The sequence below is a fragment of the Erinaceus europaeus genome, chromosome 8, assembly GCF_950295315.1.
Source record: "Erinaceus europaeus chromosome 8, mEriEur2.1, whole genome shotgun sequence".
NCBI lineage: Eukaryota > Metazoa > Chordata > Mammalia > Eulipotyphla > Erinaceidae > Erinaceus > Erinaceus europaeus.
In genome coordinates, this window is record NC_080169.1 from 27759863 (window position 1) to 27780754 (window position 20892).

Consider the following 20892-nt stretch of genomic DNA (forward strand, 5'->3'; position numbering starts at 1 on the left):
CAGTCACTTATTCTGCTAGGATTGTTCATAAGACTGACAGACATGCTCAATAAGGAGCGGAGAGCTTGCACCTGGTCAGGAAACTGCAAGATGAGACAACGGTTCCTCTGTTGCTAATAATTATGCCTTGGGTTTAATCACTGACTTCATGCCTAACAAAATGGAAGCCAAAGACTGGGGAAATGATGAAGCAATAGGTATTTAAATCATGGAACATTTTTCGTTCAATTAGTATGGTGATGAGCTGCTCCATTTGTTAAGGTTTCTAGCTGATGCTGACAGTATTTTAAATTAAGGTTAGCTGAAATGACAGTAGCAAAGTTTCATGAGTGACACACTACAATGAATATGTCAGTTCTCTGTAGACTGGAGATAGACTTTTGATGGCTTGAGTCATAGCTCTGAAGGCTGAGATTGAAAAAGAGAAAGTAATTTACTGTGTAGCCCATGCTTGTAATAGTTTTTCCTTCCTTTTGGCGAAAGTAAGGAGTAGGGTTAGGAAAAGACAGATAGCCTGGAGGAAGGAAATGGATGATCTAGTATACAAACTATTTGCATATCATTAATCAATTTAAGCAGCTGGATAATCTAAGTCTATTAATTAGAATACTGTGTTAGACCATCCCCCTTTATACACGTCTAATTGCTCCATTGTAAAGAGAATGCACCAAGAAATGATAACATCACTACTCTGACTTTGAAGGTGGCGATCATAGACAGTTTTTTCCCCAACAAATTTTACAACAACACTCAATCACATCTCTCCCTGGGAGGCTGTTTTTCGATGCATTTCTAGTTAAGATTGCTCACAGAAGGTTCTTCCCCTTTTCCTCCCCCCCCCTTCTCCTTTCCCACCAACTGCAAAATCTCATCCATTCTAAAAAGTACAGATTGCCATTAATTTGTATAAATGGTATGTGAAATGGCTACATGGATGTCTCTTATTTTTAACACCCATCCTGTAATGAATATTAATGGTAAGTTAGATTTTTCCCAACAACTTAAGAGTTCTAATACTTGAGAGGCAGGTTTTAGCTTGATTCCCATGCTTGTTACCACAAAGTAGCAATTAGATAAGAATAATTCTTCCTGAATTTGGGAGAAAATGGAAAACATCACTTACCTCTTAATTAGTAACATGTGGAATGCATTCTGGAAATTTCTGGGGCAAATTTTTTAAATTACAAGTTGTGTTTTCCTTAGTCTAGTGGGCACATAGTCACTCCTTCTTATTATGTATCTATTAGTGAGGGAGTCTAAGAATACTGCAGTGTGACTTAGTTAATAATTTAAGCACTGACGGTTGCATACACCCTGACCTGTGATATCCTATGCACAGTAATCTGCCAAGAGCTGGCCTTCAGAAGGCTAAGATCCTGCCATCATCATCCATATGTAATCATGGACACTTGTCTCTGTGTTTCAGTTTTCTCATGGAGATATATAGTTTATGAAGTAAATCACTGAAGTCTCCTGTATTTGTAACATATTTTTTATCTTCTTAAAAAGAAGTAGCATACATTAAGTTTATAGTGTGTCAGATACTGTATCATATCTCAGAGGCGTTCACACATTTCTTCCTCCCCCAAATCCTCAGAAGTAGGTATCATCACTCACATTTACAATTAAGAACACAGAGTTCTAGAAAAATAAAGTTCACATTCAGACCTGTTTTCATGAGGTGGGAAGATGTTTTAATAAGCTAATTCAGAAAAGAAACACTATAAAACAAAAATGATCTCTGCCACTCCAAAAGTATTTATTAGATAAAGATAAATCCTGATACCTCCCTATACACATGCACACCTACCTAGATCTGGATACATATAAGAGAAAAGATAGAAGTGGTGCAATTATTTCTAGAAGTAAACCATACTAAATTATAGCTTACTTTCTTGAAATCATTTTGAAAAAAAAAATTAAACTAAAGAAACTGCTAATCTTGAGGAACATCCTCTGAAAGGAATACTATTTTCTACAAAAACTTCCTAGGCTTAAGAAAATTAAGTTTCAAAAAAAATAGAGATTGGAGTCTTATCTCTATATATTTGGCTTCATATTTAAATTTCAGACAGTATTAATTATTTGCTGTAAAAAGTAAAGAAAATTGCACTCATTCCTAAATTTTGATTGTTGTTATTATTTTCCATTTTTAATCCAATAGGATTTTGTAACAGGTATATTCTAGTCTATGGTTACAGTTTCTAAGATTTGGAACAACTTGGAGCACCAGTTTTTAGTCCTGGGAACTGCTGCTCACTCACCCCCTTTTCAGCCACAAGTCACATGTGTCTGCACTTACCTTTGGCTTAGGTGATTTTCTTTCTTTTTTAAAAAAATTTTTATTTGTAAAAAGGAAACACTGACAAATTCTACACAATTCCCATCACCAGAACTCCATTTCCCCTCCCCTCCCCTGATAGCTTTCCTATTCTTTATCCTTCTGGGAGTATGGACCCAGGGTCATTATGGGGTGCAGAAGGTAGAAGGTCAGGCTTCTGTAATTGCTTCTCCACTGAACATGGGCATTGACAGGTTGATCCATACTCCCAGCCTGTCTCTCTCTTTCCCTAGTGGGGCGGGGATCTGGGAAGCAGGGTTCCAGGACATATTGGTAGGGTCCTCTGCCCAGGGAAGTCCAGTTGGCATCATGTTAGCATCTGGAACCTTGTGGCTGAAAAAAAAGTTAACATATAAAGCCAAGCAAATTGTTCAGATGGTAAGTTGGGGGAGGGGGTCTCCATTTTTTAAATAGTCAGTAGGCCTATTTTAGTAATATTCCAAAGAGCCCATGACTATACTAGTTTTTTTTTTTTTTTTTTTTTCTGAGCCTGACATCTGATATGTAGGTGGATCCAAGTTATTGTCTGGGGAGATGATGTCATGGCTGGAAAAAGGACCAGAAAGCTGGATCAGGGAATAATATGGGAAAGGGGTATAAATATTGTTGACTGCAAACCCCATTGATTTGATCTGATCTGGGGCTCATATTCAGGTTAGAAGCCTATGGGACCTCTGCATCCCTGTAGATCTGAGCTCATATTCTGTGGTCATCAGTAGGAACATTCCAAGCTGCCTCAGTTTCAGGACCCATCTAAGTTTTAATGGACTTACTGTTTACTTGTATTTTTTGCTACTTAATTTCTTTATTCCTGAGTATTTTTTTCTTTGATTCTTGTCCTTTTGATCTGGAGTATACCAGCATAGTTTTCAATGTTCATTTTGGAAAGATGAATTATTTATGCTTGTATGGTAGGGAATGTCTACCTAATATGTCTATACATACATGTACAGGTATATGTGCACACACACACACATACACACATACTGGATTTAGTATTCTTGGATCAGGTTCTTTTCCTCAGAATTTTGTATAGATTATAGTATTTTCTGATACTGTAATAATGAGGAAGTCTGAATTTTGTGTATTTTTCTTCTATGTGAGTGGCTAATAGTTCTCAGAGTTGATGCCTAAAGAATTCTTTCTTCATATTCTACTGTAGAAACTTAAATAGGACTTGACTTCATATTGAAAACCTTCACCATTTTGTCCTAGGGAGGATTATTTTACTCTTCAAATTTAGGTTTTGTTGTTGCATTTTTTTTTTGCCTCCAGGGTTATTGCTCAGGGTTGGGGCTCAGGGTCAGCACTACAAATCCACTGCTCCTGGAGGCAATTTTCCACATTTTGTTGTCCTTGTTGTTGCCCTTGTTGTGGTTGTTATTATTATTGTTGTCATAGCTGTTGTTGTTGAATAGGACAGAGAGAAATCGAGAGAGGAGGGAAAGACAGAGAGGGGGAGAGAAAGATACACACCTACAGACCTACTTCACCACTTGTGAAGCGACCCCCCTGTGAGTATGGAGCTGGGGCCTCAAACCGGGATCCTTACACTGGTCCTTGCACTTTGCGCCATGTGCTCTTAACCCGCTGTGCTGGGCGGAGCCCCCTGTTGTATAATTTCTTATAACAAGCCCCACCCCCAAAAAACAACACGTGAAACAGTGTAAGAGATATGCTTATATAAAATTATTTAGAAAGTTTTTACAATTTAATAACAATCTTATTCAATTTGTATTCATCCAAGGAAAGCATAAATGATTTGAGAGGCAGCACAGTGGACAGAGTACTGAAATTATATGCATGAAGTTCCAAATTCTATTCCTGACATCATACTTGCCAATGTGCTCTTGTTCATTCTCTCCCTCACTCCCTCCCTCTCACTTATAAATAAAATAAATCATAAAAGGAAATTCCAATCCTCCCCAAACATCATCTTTACCCATTAAAAAATAAGAGAAATCACTGGGACAAATCATTGTCAACAAGATTGTGTATTCTCCTATGTGGGGGTGATATTAAACAAAATAAGGTAGTTTTATTTCTTTATTTATTACTGGTTTAGGTAACAGGCATTCAAGCTCATTCATCAAAGGCAATGATCTCCCTAATTGGTTCCCCAACTGATCATTTCCTGATCCTAATCTCTTTTCCTCACTGCTCTCAAAGAAATTTTTCATAGTGGTGACATTCTGAAGGTTCAGATTCTTTAATATTTTCCTATTGCTTTTTCCTCAAAAAGAAGTCAAGAAATTCAATTTCTTTTTTTTAAATAATTTATTTCTTTATTGGGGAATTAATGCTTTACATTCAATAGTAAATACAATAGTTTGTACATGCATAACATTCCCCAGATTCCCATTTAACAATACAACCCCCACTATGTCATTCATCATCTTTCATGGACCTACACAGGTCCATGAAATTCAATTTCTTTAAGTTAATAAGCTCTCTCAGTTTTCTTACTCTGGGATATGGATCTCCTAACATGTCCTCCTTCCTTGAGTGTATAAAAGTTCTGGCACAGCAGTTGACAACAGAAAATACAAATTTAGTTCCTAGGATATCTCCATCTCTGTTTGATAACTCACTGTTCATATTGTATTATCTTGCAATGTACTGAATTTAAATTCTTTTTTATTGTTTAATAATGATTGACAAGATTGTAGGAAAAGAGGGGTACAATTCCATAAAGTTCCCACCATCAGACTTCCATATCCTATCCCCTCCACCAGAAACTTTATGCTGGACATGGACACTGACAGGCAATCCATACCCCCAGCCTGTTTCTGTCTTTCCCTAATGGGGCAGGGATCTGGGGTGGTGGGATTTCAGGACACATTGGTGAGGTCATCTGCCCAGGGATATTTGGTTGGCATCATGGTAGCATCTGCAATTTGGTGGCTGAAAACCATTAAGATATAAAGCAGAACAAACTGTATTAATAATCAGGAACCTAAAGGTAGGAATATAGCAGATGAGATTTGAGGTATTCATGTTGGAAGAAGCTAGGAAGTCTATTTTAGATTTATTCTAAGGATTCCACGACTTTGCTAATTTTTGCCTGAGCCCAACAGCTAACATGCAGGTGGACTAAAGCTATTGTCTGGAGAGATAGTGTCAGAGTTTGGACTAGGACTAGAAATCTGGTTCAGGGAAGAGAGTAGCTCCTATAGATGGGAAAAGTATATAAATACTGTTAACTATAGATGCCATCAATCTGATCTGGGGCCCAAGTCTATTCATATTTAGCATAGGAACCTGTATAACCTCTGCATCCCTGTAGGTCTGAGCTTGCTTCCAATGGTCATAGCTAGAAACATTCTAGGTTGCACTCGCTTCAGGACTTGTCTTCCTCAAGTGGCAAAGTATGTTGACCCAGCCTTCCTTTGGAAAGTGGGGCAGTTTCTACCATTGTTGTTCTACATCGAAGGCAGGGTGCTATAGAGACCCACAAAAGGGTTTATGATGTTGTTCTTGAAGGGGATGAACAGTGATGGTGGAAAGAAGGATCTATTATGGGTCTAGGCCCATCATATCTCTGTGGTCTATCTATGTTATCATATCTATGTTAATTCTTAATCGACATGACTATCCCCAATAGACTGTGGACCCCTCTGAGAATGATCAATAAATGTTTGTTGGATTACAGTAAATTTGTAGACTTGATGATCCAGAAAAATATAACGCCTATCTTTGCCCTCTTTCTTTATATCCACTTTCTCTTCTTCCGATCATAGGCAATCTAAAGATTCAAGCAACAATGATGACAGTAGAAGTTCATAGGAACCCTAAAACTTTTTGGTAGTAGGAGGATTGGATTTGGCTCTTGGATTTACTGCTATCTGTTGAGTAAATTTAAATAACTTCTTTTTTCTTTTTTTTTTTTCCCTCTGGGTCTGACTCTTACTGCTGCTCCTGAGGAGTGCTGTTAAAGATGACAGTGCCATACAGGTGGAGTGGCTCCAAAATGTCTCTGTAACCCTCAATGGTCATGTCCCATGCTATTCATTCTCTTACCATCCTCTCCTCTTTCCCCTTATATTACCAGCAGCTTCCTGTGGGGAAAGGACCCACTGTCTGGGAAGTCCAAGCCATTATTTCCATGAGAGTCTGAATGGGTTGATCCAGAGCCCCCTCCCAGAGGAGTGGTAGGCAGGTCCTCCTGACCTTGTAAAACTTATAAAGGATGGTCTTTTTCAGACTGGGAACTTACCTGCACATGCTTCCTCATTCCCTTTGAACAAGAGCCATGAATTACCATGTATGGCCAACTGAAACCCACCGCAAATATTTTGGCTTTGTCCAACTGCCCCCTCCCCCCACCCTGCCTGGAGGGGCTTGTAATTCACCCTTAGAGAAAAAAACCATACAGAAGAACAATGAAAGTAAATGTTGGTTCTACGAAATAGTGTACAAAATTGGCAAACTTTTAGCTAGACTCACAAAACAAAAAATTGAGAAGACCCAAATAAATCGGATCATAAATGAAAGCAGATATCACAAGAGACACCTCAGGAATTCAACATATTATGCTAGGCTTCTATGAACAACTACATGCCACCAAGCTAGAGAACCTGAAAGAAATGTACTATTTCCTAGATACCTACCAACTTCCTAAATTAAGTAAAGAGGAACTAGATAACATGAATAGGCCCATCACAGCTAATGAAATTAAAACAGTTATCAAAAATATTCCACAAAATAAAAGTCCTGGACCTCATGTTTTACAAATGAATTCTACAAAACCTTCAAAGAAGAACTAATACCTCTACTTTTAAAAGTCTTCTAGAAGAGTGAAGACACTGGAATACTCCCTTCCAAATTCTATGAAGCCAAAATCACTCTGATCCCAAAAGCAGACAGGGACACAACCAAAAAAGAAAACTACAGACCAATATCTCTGATGAACATAGATGCGAAAATATTGAACAAAATTCTAGCCAACCAGATTCAACAGTATATTAAAAAGATTGTTCATCATGACCAAGTGGGGTTTATCCCAGGCAAACAAGGATGGTTTAATATATGTAATCAAACAATATGATCCACCACATCAACAAATGCAGGACCAAAAACCAAATGGTCATATCAATAGATGCATAGAAAGCCTTTGACAAAATACAACATCCCTCTATGATCAAAACCCTACAAAAATGGAAAGAGATGGAAATTCCTGAAGATAATGGAGTCTATATATAGCAAACCTACAGCCAACATCATACTCAATGGTGAAAAACTGGAAACATTTCCCCTCAGATCAGGTACTAGACAGGGCTGCCCACTATCACCATTACTATTCAACATAGTGTTGGAAGTTCTTGCCATAGCAATCAGACAGGAGCAAGGAATTAAAGGGATACAGATTGGAAGAAAAGAAATCAAACTCTCCCCATTTGCAGATGACATGATAGTATACATAGAAAAACCTAAGAAATCCAGTAAGAAGCTTTTGGAAATCATCAGGCAATACAGTTAGGTGTCAGGCTACAAAATTAACATTCAAAAGTCAGTGGCATTCCTCTATGCAGACACTAAGTTAGAAGAAGGTGAAATCCATAAATCAATTCCTTTTACTATAGCAACAAAAACAATAAAATATCTAGGATAAAACCTAACCAAAGATGTGAAAGAATTGTATACTGAAAACTATGAGTCAATACCCAGAGAAATAGAAAAAAGACACAAATAAGTGGAAAGTTATTCCATGTTCATGGGTTGGAAGAATTAACATCATCAAAATGAATATACTACCCAGAGCCATATACAAATTTAATGCTATCCCCATCAAGATCCCAATGATACTTTTTAGGAGAATAGAACAAATGCTACAAATATTTATCTGGAGCCAGAAAAGACCTAGAATCGCCAAAAAAATCTTGAGAATAAACAACAGAACTGGAGGAATAACACTCCCAGATCTCAAATTGTATCATAGGGCCCTTGTCATCAAAACTGCTTGGTAATGGACCATGAATAGACACAATGACCAGTGGAATAGAATTGAGAGCCCAGAAGTAAGCACCCACACCTATGGACATCTAATCTTTGACAAAGGTTCCCAGACTATTAAATGAGAAGTGGGGAATCTCTTCAACAAATGGTGTTGGAAAAAATGAGTTGAAACATGCAGAAAATTGAAACTGAACCACTATATTTCAGCAAGCACAAAAGTAAATTCCAAGTGGATCAAGGATTTGGATGTTAGACCAGAAACTACCAGATACTTAGAGGAAAATATTGGCAGAATTCTTTTCCACATAAATTTTAAGGACATCTTCAATGAAACAAATCCAATTACAAAGAAAATTAAGGCGCGTATAAACCTATGGAACTACATCAAATTGAAAAGCTTCTGCACAGCAAAAAGAAACCACTACCCAAACCAAGAGACCCCTCACAGAATGAGAGAAGATCTCTACATGCAATACATAGAATAGAGGCTAATAACCAGAATATATAAAGAGCTTGCCAAACTCAACAAGAAGAAAACAGCCCCATCCAAAAATGGGGGAGGACATTGACAGAATATTCACCACAGAAGAGCTCCAAAAGGCCGACAAACACATGAAAAAATGCTCAGTCTTTGATTGTCAGAGAAATGCAAATAAAGTCAACAATGAGATACACTTCACTCCTGTGAGAATGGCTTACATCAGAAAAGGTAACAGCAGCAAATGCTGGAGAGGTCATGCGGTCAAAGGAACCCTCCTGCACTGCTGGTGGGAATGTAAATTGGCCCAGCCTCTGTGAAAAACAGTTTGTAGACCTCTCAGAAGGCTAGAAATGGACCTACCCTATGATCCTTCAACTTCTCTCCTGGGACTATACCCTAAGAAACCCAACACACCCATCCAAAAAGATCTGTGTACACAAAACCTGGAAGCAACCCAGGTGTCCAACAACAGATAGGTTGCTGAGCAAGTTGTGGTATATATACACAATGGAATACTACTCAGCTCTGAAAAATGGTGACTTCACCGCTTTCAGCCGATCTTGGATGGACCTTGAAAAATTCATGTTAAGTGAAATAAGTCAGAAACAGTAGAATGAATATGGAATGATCTCACTCTCAGGCAGAAATTGAAAAACAAGATCAGAAAAAAAAACACAAGTAGAACCTGAACTGAAATTGGCGTATTCTACCAAAGTAAAAGACTCTGGGGTGGGTGTTTGTGGGGGGAGAATACAGGTCCAAAAAGGATGACAGGGGACCTATTGGGGGTTGCATTGTTATAGGGAAAACTGAGAAAAGTTATGCATGTACAAATTATTGTATTTACTGTCAAATGTAAAACATTAATTCCCCAATAAAGCAATTATAAAAAAGAAAGTATGGTCTATTTGAATTTATAATAATAATCACTCTCAAAAAAGTTTCATTTCTTTTTTTTATATATTATTTTTTTTTATATATTTATTGCATAAACAACAGTGAATAATCAACAAGAAAAAAATACACCAGTGTAATATGTCCAAACAAAGGCAGTAATAGTTGTAGAGTAAGGTACTGTTGCAGGATAAACTGCTATAAATATGAATAGGCTGTTAGATAGGTCCTAAGATATTTGATTATAGGTTCTTCGGTATGAATAAGGAGAAGTAGGAGGGATAACAGAAGTAAATTAATGTTATCCTTTCATCTTTCTTGCATGGGACTAAGGCACAGCATGCTTTTCTGTCTGGTTCTGTCAGTGGACCACAAGTTTATTAGTTGTCTGCCTAGCACTCTACTAAATTGCTAACATACAACTCTTCTTTCTTTCTTTTCTTGCTCTTTCCAATAGCATCCAGATAAGCCTTGAGAGTACTCATCAACATTAAAACCCATATTCTAAGATCTACTTTCTGTTGACTTCATTTTTTGACCAATATTTTAAAATATTAGTATAAAAATTCAAATTAGAGTAAATAAATCAGGTTCCTACTTCATTCATTTGGTCAACAAACATTTGTCGAATATCCCCCACATAGGTATCACTGCAAAAAGTTCCATTTCTTCAGACAGCAATATTTTGAACCCCAGGGCCATTCCCTACAGTCTAATATGCCATTTGTAAAGCTGGAATAAATGGATTACATTCGTTTGATTTTCCAGCACAAGCTCTTTCATGTGGTGCAGACTTCCTGTTTCTCCCATTTGTTCTCTTGACAGCTCCAGTGGGAAGCAGGCTTGTGCCTTTGGGCTTACTATAAGTTTCCATCTCTGTCTGAAAAATTATATCTATTCAATATAGTGCTTAGTAGTAATTTCAAGAAACTGGAAGGCTTTCAGATTTCCATTTCCCCATCCCCTGACAGGTACTTTCAGCTAATCATACTATAAAATGCAAAGGTTCCCAACACTTGGAGTCAGTAATGAGGTGCATGACACAGCATAGTGTTAGACTGTCTGTTTCAACAGGAGTTTCACTCCTTTGTCAAGTATACGTTAATTTTTTTTTTGGTCACATCACTAGCCTTGGGTCATTAAGGATCACAAAATCAGTGCATCATGACATGAAGCTTGATGTTTCTGCTAAAATAATGTGCAACTGGTAGGTGCAACAGAGCCTACGGACAGACAGTACCTCCTAAAAAAAAAAAAAAAGCAAAATTGCTCTCTAATTACGACAATTTCGAAGAGCACTGCAGGGAATGCTGAGAAAATTCTTAGGGTGCAGGTCTTTTTGCTCTTCACCATGGAAGAAGTGAACACAGTGTGCTGATTGTAAAGGATTAGCATGGGAAAAGTAGGTCCTTCTAAAAATGTGCTTTTGCATTTGCTCTAGTATCTTCTGGGCTGTGCTAAACACAAAGCTAGGGCTGTCAGCAAATCAGAATAAACCTTCAAGGAATTGGATAATGAACAGACAATTAAAATTCAGAGGGATAATTTCTACTGGAGATGTAGCACTGACTTTAATAAAATGATTCCTTTACATAAGTTATTGTTATAATTCACTCTCTTCAAAAGCATCAGGATAATTCCCAAAGGCACTTTGTGGTTAAGTGTTCACGGTATTATCCTAAGCATCATAACTTACTCTGCCAATATTAAATTATTTGACAAAGTGAGCCATGGTTTACTCTGAATTAGCTCCCACAGATAATGAGAGTAAAAACCAGTGAGATAACTTAAGTCACTAACTACTCAGTCCAAAAGAACTGACTTATCTTAACAGACACACAAAACAGCATACTTGGTTTATAGCCACAGCAACTTGTAGCTAGTGACAGGATCATACCACACACAAAAGCACACACTTTAGAGGCAAAGCTAGATGTGAGCCTCAGTATGTAGCCTCAGGGGAGGTTATGTGAAACTCTCTGACTCTGTTTCTTCATATATAAAGATAGACATGTTCATATTAGCTACCTCCTTGCATCATTGTGAGTGTGCAATGAGGAAAGTTATGCAAAGCACTTAACTCAGGGTCTAACATATTGTAGGCACTCATTGAATAGAATATCTGGTAACTGTCCTTAATGGAGAAGGGAAATAGCATATGGAACTCCTGAAAAGTCAGAAAAAAGAAAAAGCATAAAATAGTAGGAAGAAATTTTAGGTGTACCACTAATCAACAGTGAAATGAAATGTGCTTCCTGCTAAGATGATCACACTTACTCTTATATCTGACAAAACCAAAACACTAGTCAATGGTTTTATAGCATTGGATATCTGGTAGTGAAAATAGGCATCACAGAGAAGTATAAAACAAATTAAGTGAACCATATAATTTTCCCAGTCTACTAATTTTTGAGAATTTCAAGGTAGGAATATATCAGAGAAACATAGCTGGTAGGAAGCCAGCAGAATCTGACTCCTCAATTTTATAAACAGGGGAAATAAAGTTTGCAGAATAGACTAGTGAAGAGGAAATTATAGGAGGTCGAAATTCTAAGGAACTGAATATTCAGGACAACATTGAATAATGTTCATATATGAGGAAGATACTCAAAACTAGGGAGATAAAACCATCAAGATGGATTAGAATAGCATACCTTCAGGGTATACATGCAATGAGGTATAGTCAAAATGGAGACTCTCATAATTTACAGATTACTGGGTAGAGAATTTGGTAGGACTATGTCTCAATTATGTCAAAATCAATCCTAGACTAAATGTTGATACACTTCAAAGCAAGACTCAAAATCATCACAGTATTTCTAGGCAACTGAAGTGCATTCCAGAACAAAGCTCAGTAATATATAATACAAAAATATATAGTATATAACAAGATAAATTTCAGACTCTCTGGCTTGTATTTAAAAAATGGTCTCACATGCAAAATATGATCTATACTATATTGAAAATATATCAAATAGACCCAGAATTGCCATACATGTTAGAATTGGAAGGAATTGATAGAAAGTCAGTTATAGCTATCTGTAATATGTTTAAAATGTTAGAGGTATGAAAAATCAAATAAAAGCCCAAATAGAACTTATAGTCATAAAAATTATAGTGTCTCTAATAAGAAGTATACTGAATTATAAAAACAGCAGAATAAGCATTACAAAAGAAAAGATTCATGAATTTGAAGACAGCAAAAATGTGGTTACACCCAAAATAGGAAGAAGGCCCCAAACAGTTGAAAATAAAGTCTAAAAATTAAAAAGTTATTATACTTACTCTTATAAGCATCAAAGATATTCTGAAGCTAAATATAATGCTGGGTGAATCCTCAATGAACTGTAGACTATCACACAAGATGTGAGGACTCAGAAAGGGAAAGGGAGGAGCACTAAAGAGAAGTAGGAGATGGGTGAGCTTATAGTGTAATAAGATGATGATATGGTTGAGAGTGAAATGTACTGACATCTGTCTTGGGGAAATGTGGAAATCTACCCACATAATAATAATCCTATCAATCAATACTTCCTCCATAAAATTATTCTGGAGTTGGAAAGAAAAGGAAAACCTAACCTATTATATATATATATATATATATATATATATATATATATATGTATATATAATTACTATATATATACATATATAGTAATTACACTAACAGCTTGAAATATCCCTAAAAATTTTAGGATGATGAATATCTACAAGGCTGGAAGATGTGAAAGACAAATTAGAGGTAATATACAGAGATTTCACAGACATAGGACAGGACACAGTAATGCCCCATTTTTTAAGTTGGCATAAAAATATGGATGTGCCTTTTCTTTCTCTTTTTGCTTTGCATGTATATTAGACATATTTAGTTTGCATTAAAATTTTAAAGAAAATTTATTCAAAGTTAAAAGTAGTTTTTTAAAATGACCTTTCTATAAACCAATATAATCTAATATAAATGTTAGTCCAAAAACAGATTGCTGTATTAGAACTACATATATACGATGACCATATAAAAGTTCATCTTTGAAACTGAAATTATAACATCATCAGAATGGTTGTGCCATATTGACAATATGATGTTATACATGTGAACATATTGCTTCCCATGGACTAGTTCCCAGGAAATTGCTAACTTTGATTTTATTGTAGTAATAGGAAATACTACTGAGCTTAATAGTCTAGAATATTTAGTGATATTCTTTCCATATCTCAAATAAATAGCTACTAATCTAGTGAAAGCATTATAGCCAGTACCACTCACATGAGTTTTTCTGAGTTCTGTACCCAGAAGTAAAATTGCAGAGCCTAAAGAAATGCAAGTTTTCAGCTTGAGTGGATTCTGTCAATTTTGCTCTCTGAAGTATTTTTACAAAGTTAAGCTATCACTGAGGCCCATGAAAGCTCCAATTTCTTCTCTTCATGGAAATTATTTGTTACTATAAAGTACTTGCCACTCTGACAAGCATAAAATATTTCTATTTACTTGCTTTTTCAATTTTTCAGTATGCTTACTCCTATTTTACATGCTTGATGTATATGGGTAATGTGTGTGTGTGTGTGTGTGTGTGTGTGTGTGTGTGTGTGTGTGTGTGTGTGTGTGTGTGTGTGTTTATTGATGGTAATTATTCCTGTCAATGTATCACAGGTACAAAACTATAACATATTGAACCACTGCTACTAATGAAAACACAAAGTTACTTTTCCTGTGAATCTATGTTCACAATATTTCATTGCTGGATAATACATACCACTGTTATTATGATCATTTCTGTTTGGTGGTGCCTTATTTAAGTAAATACATGAAGGGCAACTACTGGATATCTTTACTCATGTGTGTAATATAAATGGCTAAAGTAAATGGATTAAAAAAAAGACTTTGTGAAAACAGGAACTTTAATGGCAGAAGCAGAGAGTTGCACATACACATATATGGGTGTGCAATTATACCCCAAAATCTCATAATTTTGTAAAAATGTTAAATCACTAATAATTAAATAGTAAGTACAATATTTTTAAAAGTTTCAAATCAATAATTATGACTTATCCTATCTTTTAGGCTACCTTTTACCTGTAATATTTTCCCAACATTTTAATTTGAGCCTATTCCTATTAGCAGAGCTTAAGTGAATCTGTTATAAACCATAGAAATTAGTCTTTATTTTGCCAGTTGCTTTTTGTTCTCTTTTAAAATTTTAAATCTTTTTTTTTTTTTTACATTTTCATCGTTTCATTGGGGCTTAATGGTTTACAGTACGGTTATTAACACATAGGTGCAATTTCTCATCTTGCTATAATAGGTGTCTCCAAAATATTCTCATCCTCAATTTAAGACCTTTTGCACCAAGACCCCAATCCCCCTCCAGTCCTACCCCTCCCCACTCTTTCCCCAGAATCATTTGCTTTGGTGAAATATACTGACAACATACTTTCTTATAATACCATCATTGCCTCAGGGGATAAATTTTCACATTTCCCCAAAACATATATTAGCACACATCACCCATCACTAAGGTATTGTTTCCCTTCAGTGTAGAGTGTTGGGGCTTTTCTCTTCATAGTTTCTTCTCCCTTTCCCCCCTCCCTTAGTGACTCCAGACCTGCAGACACAGGCTAATGATATATATATATATATATATATATATATATATATATATATATATATATATATTTCATCAACATTGATTTTCTCTTAAATTTCATGTAAGTCCATCTAGCACTTGTCTTTCTCCCTCTGACTTGTTTCACTGATATCATCGCCTACATTTCCATACATGTTGTAGCAAACGGAAGATTTTACATTTTATTAAGTATGAGTAGTAGTCTACTATATATATAGTATATATGCTATATTATGTATATATTATGTATTATGTATATATATATATATACATACATAATTTGCTTATGCACATTCTGTTACAATATACTTAGATTTTGATTTTTGATCCATTCCACCACTTTGTACCATTTTATTGTTGAGTTCAGGTCATTGACACCCTGTGAAATTATCAATATAAAATGATTTACCATATTGATGTCCCAGCATAACTACTTGTTCAGAGTTCAAAGGGGATTGAGAAAATCACAGACACATAACATACAACAATGACTGTAACAGTGAGGTAAGGTACACCTAGAGTGCCACAGAGAGTTATATGTTGCTAGTATGTGGTAGCAGTTGTATATCAGTATTGAACAGGTTTGGACAAGACCAGTGTCTGATGGAGTAATATCAATGCACAAAGTGAAGTGAACATAAGCAAGACTAGGTGATCTAAGTCATAACTCTCTGTAGTAGCTATGACTCCTACGTCAAGCAGGCCAGATACGGGCTGGAGATCTGTAATGGTATGTGCCTGGTGACATCTATATACCAAGATCAAACATGTTTAGATAAAATCAGGCCCTTCTAAATCATGAGTGTCCAGCAATAACTATAACACCAGGGTCAAGTAGGGCCTTAGCAATGACCTGAGTGGCATTTGAAGTCTCAGTATCCAGTGGTTCCTATCTACCAGAACCAAGCAAAACACGGTATGTCCAGGGTTTGGTGGTTGAGAGTGACTGTCAGTGCCTTGACTACCATAGTTGTACTGATCTATATGAGGTAGAAAATTTGGATGCCAGTGCTTGGACTCCAGTTTCTAGCCAGTAAGAGAATGTGCATTCCAGAGATGGAGGGGGAGTAGAGTCTGGCCTGCCTTGGGCAAACAAAGAAGCACAGCAGACAGATGAACCCCCTTATTAACTGGCTCTAATTTTAGAAGTCCATGATCATTTGTCAACTGTAAGAGTGTGGTTTGGTTGCTAGCACTCAGGTGTGTGCTACATGGCTAGAGCCAAGACTGTCTGATCAGAATAAGCATTGTTGATAAATGTCTCTGTCTCAAACTGATTCAGTTTTTAGTTAGTGGTAGATGGAGCACTCATCAGGGATTAGCAGGTCTATTACTATGGAACCTGAAAAATCAATGAGGCATGCATTTGTTGCTCCCAGTAAGACTGTGAGAGTACAAGTCTGGGGAGATAGCATAATGGTTAAATAAAATGACTTTCATGCCTGAGACTCTGAACTCACAAGTTCAATTCCTAGCACCACTATTAGCCAGAGCCGAGCAGTGCCCTGGTTTAAACAAATAAATAAATAAATAAAAATATATGTTCTAAAATATGTTTTAGAAATAATGTAAGAGACTATGAGAGTAGAACAAGTAGTACCTGCTACTGATTTCCACAAAATTTATACCCTACAGCTTCTTGTCCCTGTCCAGTGTTACAGGATTGTAGGACTGGAGCTGCTAGGTTTTAATGCAAAACTCACCCCAGTTCCTCCAAGGGAAGTTCTACATCTTACGTATCTCTTCCTGGTTGCAGTTGGCTGCCACAGAGTAGGTTTTTTCTTTCCTGGTGTGGGCATTTTTTTTTTACTTTTTATTTATTTATTTATTTATTTATTTATTTATTTATAAAAGGAGACATTAACAAAACCATAGGACAAGAGGGGTACAACTCCACACAATTTCGACCACCACATCTCCGTATCCCATCCCCTCCCCTGATAGCTTTCCTATTCTTTATCCCTCTGGGAGTATGGACTCAAGGTCATTGTGGGTTACAGAAGTTGGAAGGTCTAGCTTCTGTAATTGCTTCCTCACTGAACATGGGCATTGACTGGTTGGTCCATACTACCATCCTGCCTGTTTCTGTCCCTAGTAGGTGGGTCTCTGGGGAAGCGGAGCTCCAAGACACATTGGTGGGGTCGTCTGTCCAGGGAAGTCTGGTCGGCATCATGCTGGCATTTGGAACATGGTGGCTGAAAAGAGAGTTAACATACAAAGCCAAACAAATTGTTGAACAATCATGGACCTAAAGGCTGGAATAGTGCAGATGAAGTGTTGGGGAGTACTCACTGCAGACTATTTTGTACTTCTGCTTTCAGGTATATATTTTGCCCTAGTTTATGGATACATGTGAACATATGCTCTATCTCACAGGACCGGTCTATTTCTAGGTTTTGGGACTTTGTTAGGAAGTGAACCACCTGGAATGGAATTAGAGAATACTATGAAAGGAAAAGTCTCACCCAAGTAATGAAGCTGAAGGGTTGTCATTCCACACCTGAAGTCTCTGGACACATCTCTCTTTCTACTCTCCATTTAGATACTATTTTTATGTCACTGTAGAGAGAGACAGAGAGACACCTATATTACTGGCTATACCACTGGTGGAGGCTCTTGCATGCAGATGGGGAACCAGGACTGAAATCCAGGTCCTTATATATGGTAACGTATGTTTAACTGGGTGCACCATCACCTGGCCCCAATTCTCAATCTTTTTACTAGCTTTCTGACAGTGTGTTTTATCTCCTTTCTTATTTACATTAAGAGATTGATATAGGGGAGTCGGGCAGTAGCGCAGCGGGTTAAGCACACATGGTGCAAACAGCGAGGACCAGCATAAGGATCCCCGTTCGAGCCCCAGGCTCCCCACCTACAAGGGAGTCACTTCACAGGCAGTAAAGCAGGTCTACAGGTGTCTCTCTTTCTTTCCCCCTCTTTGTCTTCCCCTCCTCTCTCCGTTTCTCTCTGTCTTATCCAACAACAATGACATCAATAATAATTACTACAACAATAAAACAACAAGGGCAACAAAAGGGAATAAATAAATAAATAAATATAAAAAAATTTTAAAAAGAGATATTGATATAGGACCAGAAGATAGCTCACCCAATAAAGAGCACACTTTACCATGCGGGAGAACCTGGGTTTTGAACTTCTCAGCAGGAGCACAGGAGCATCATGCAAAGCACCAATGGAAGTTACATTAACGGAAGGGCATCACGAGTTGCCCCCCCCATCTCCCACCCCTACCTCCCTTTTCCTCTATTTTCTCTCCTTCCTTTGTTCCCTCCCTCTTGATGTCTATCTGAAATTTAAAGGGGGAAAAAAAGAGAAGTCGAACAGTACCAATAGAGCAATTTATTCATGAGGGCCTAGTGCATAAAATAATAATTAAAAAGAGAGTGGAGTGCGATTCCTGTCCTCCTTTACTGCTTTTTTTATAGTGGCTTTGCAGTGCCTCTTCCAGCTCCTGGAACTCTACATGAGAGCTGGTCTTATGTCAGCTGCTTGACATAATACTTTGCCTCTATTACCTTTTCTGTGTCCTCTAGTCATTACAACTGCATGGCTTTACTCTTTCAAGCAAGCAAAAATCTTATTTTAATTTGTCAGTATTAGAACTACTACAGCTAAGTTTAGTCAGTGGTCCTTTCTAGTTGAAAGTCTCACCCTTCCCCCTTCACTCTATGAAAATGTGCACCTCTACATGGGTGTGCTCGGGTGTCCACCCTACAAACATCCCTTTCAACACTATTTGTCTATATGAGTTTTTTTTGAAACTTGAAGTTTCAGTCTACGACCATACCACCTTGAACACGCCCGAACTTGTCTGAAACTTGAAATTTCAAAACACTCAATTTTTTTAAAAAAGATTTATTTGTTGCCCTTTTTGTTGTTGTTGTTGTTGTTGTTGTTATTGATGTCTTCATTGTGAGGACAGAGAGAAGTGGAGAGAGGAGGGGAAGACAGAGAGCAGGAGAGAAAGATAGACACCTGCAGACCTTCACAGTCTGTGAAGCTATTCCCCTGCACATGGGGATCCTTATACCTGTACTTGTGCGCTAACGCGTGACTCCCAAGATTTGTTTACTTGTTAGTGAGAAGGAGAGGAGGAGGAAAGAGAACCAGAGCATCATGCAAGGGCAGGGAATGAACTGAGGACCTCCTGCTTGAGAGTCCAAGACATTATCCACTGTGCAACCTCCCAGCCACTCAAAATACTTTAAAAGTAATTAGCTACAACTTGACAGGGAGGTTAACTTCTTCCCATATAGATTTTTTTTTTAATTACACATGCTGCCACCACATCTAGTCACTTCCCACTTCCTTAGGTCAAAACCACCGTCCTAAGACAAGTTATAGAATACTAATCATACTAGATTCAGAAAACTTAAAATTGGAGATGTTATAACCAAGGGAACTGTGCAACCAATAACAGACAGGATTTCCTGGAAAAATCAACTTAACTTTACTATGCTGAGAGCATCTCTTATTCTAGAAACCAAGACAGGCTGTTCAGAGACTTCTACAATCTACTAACAACCTTTGTTTACCCAGTCAGTTTCTTTTCAGATTATAACCAAGGAAATAAACACTGCTATCTGATGATTTTTTTTCTTTTCATTTCACAAACAACTTCATGACAACATTTACAGAAATCAAAATAAAAGAACATCAAACCCCCACTAGGTAAACAGATAAAAAGAACAAGCAGTCCACATAAGAGGAAATACAAATTGCCCAAACAGATACATGTGCTATCTTTTATATCAACCTAGGAAATAAAAAAAAAATGTGTTGTTCCACATCTAAGAACTTTTTTGAAAAAACTCTCAAATTTGAAATTATTGTTAAATAAGTACACTTTAATTTTGCTGCATTGGACATTGGCACAATTCTTTAGAAAAAAATATATATATATATAGATCTAGAAAAAATGTTATTTTCATTTAGCCAGCTCCTAGGAAATTATTTTAAAAACGTCAATAGAAAAAAGTCCTACCAGTATGATGATGTTTTACATTATTTACAATTCTGTAATTAAATGGCAATGAGAAAAAACAGGCTATTAGTGACCCATCTAACATTTTTTCAAACATTTTTTGTCAGTAGGGAAAGAGAAAGAGAATCAGTCCATCACTCTATCAGATAATGCCAGCTCAAACTGAGGAAATTAATACATTCAAGTCCAGTGCTGGACCACTTCCCAGGTTTCTGTTTTGACAGTTTTATCAATAATCAACACAAAATGCACATGGTAAAAATGTCTAGTTTGCTAAGTTATGACACAGCTACCAAATTGTGATGGAGTTGATGTCTTGACTGGAGGTTTCTGGAGGTGAGAATTTGCTATAGCAGCTAGGAAAGATCAAGTCACAGTCACAATATGTTTAGGAAAAGGTCATCTTCCAGCCTATAGTCTCATGTAACCTGTGTAGGGTGTATCAGAGAAAGTGGCCAAATGAAGGTATGCTATACCAAGATGGGTCTTGCAACATGACCCCAGTGATAATCTTGGTGACAAAAAAATTTATAAGACACAGAGAAATCACCACATCAGCAGAGCTCAAGAAGTCAACCAACATGATGTTTGACCG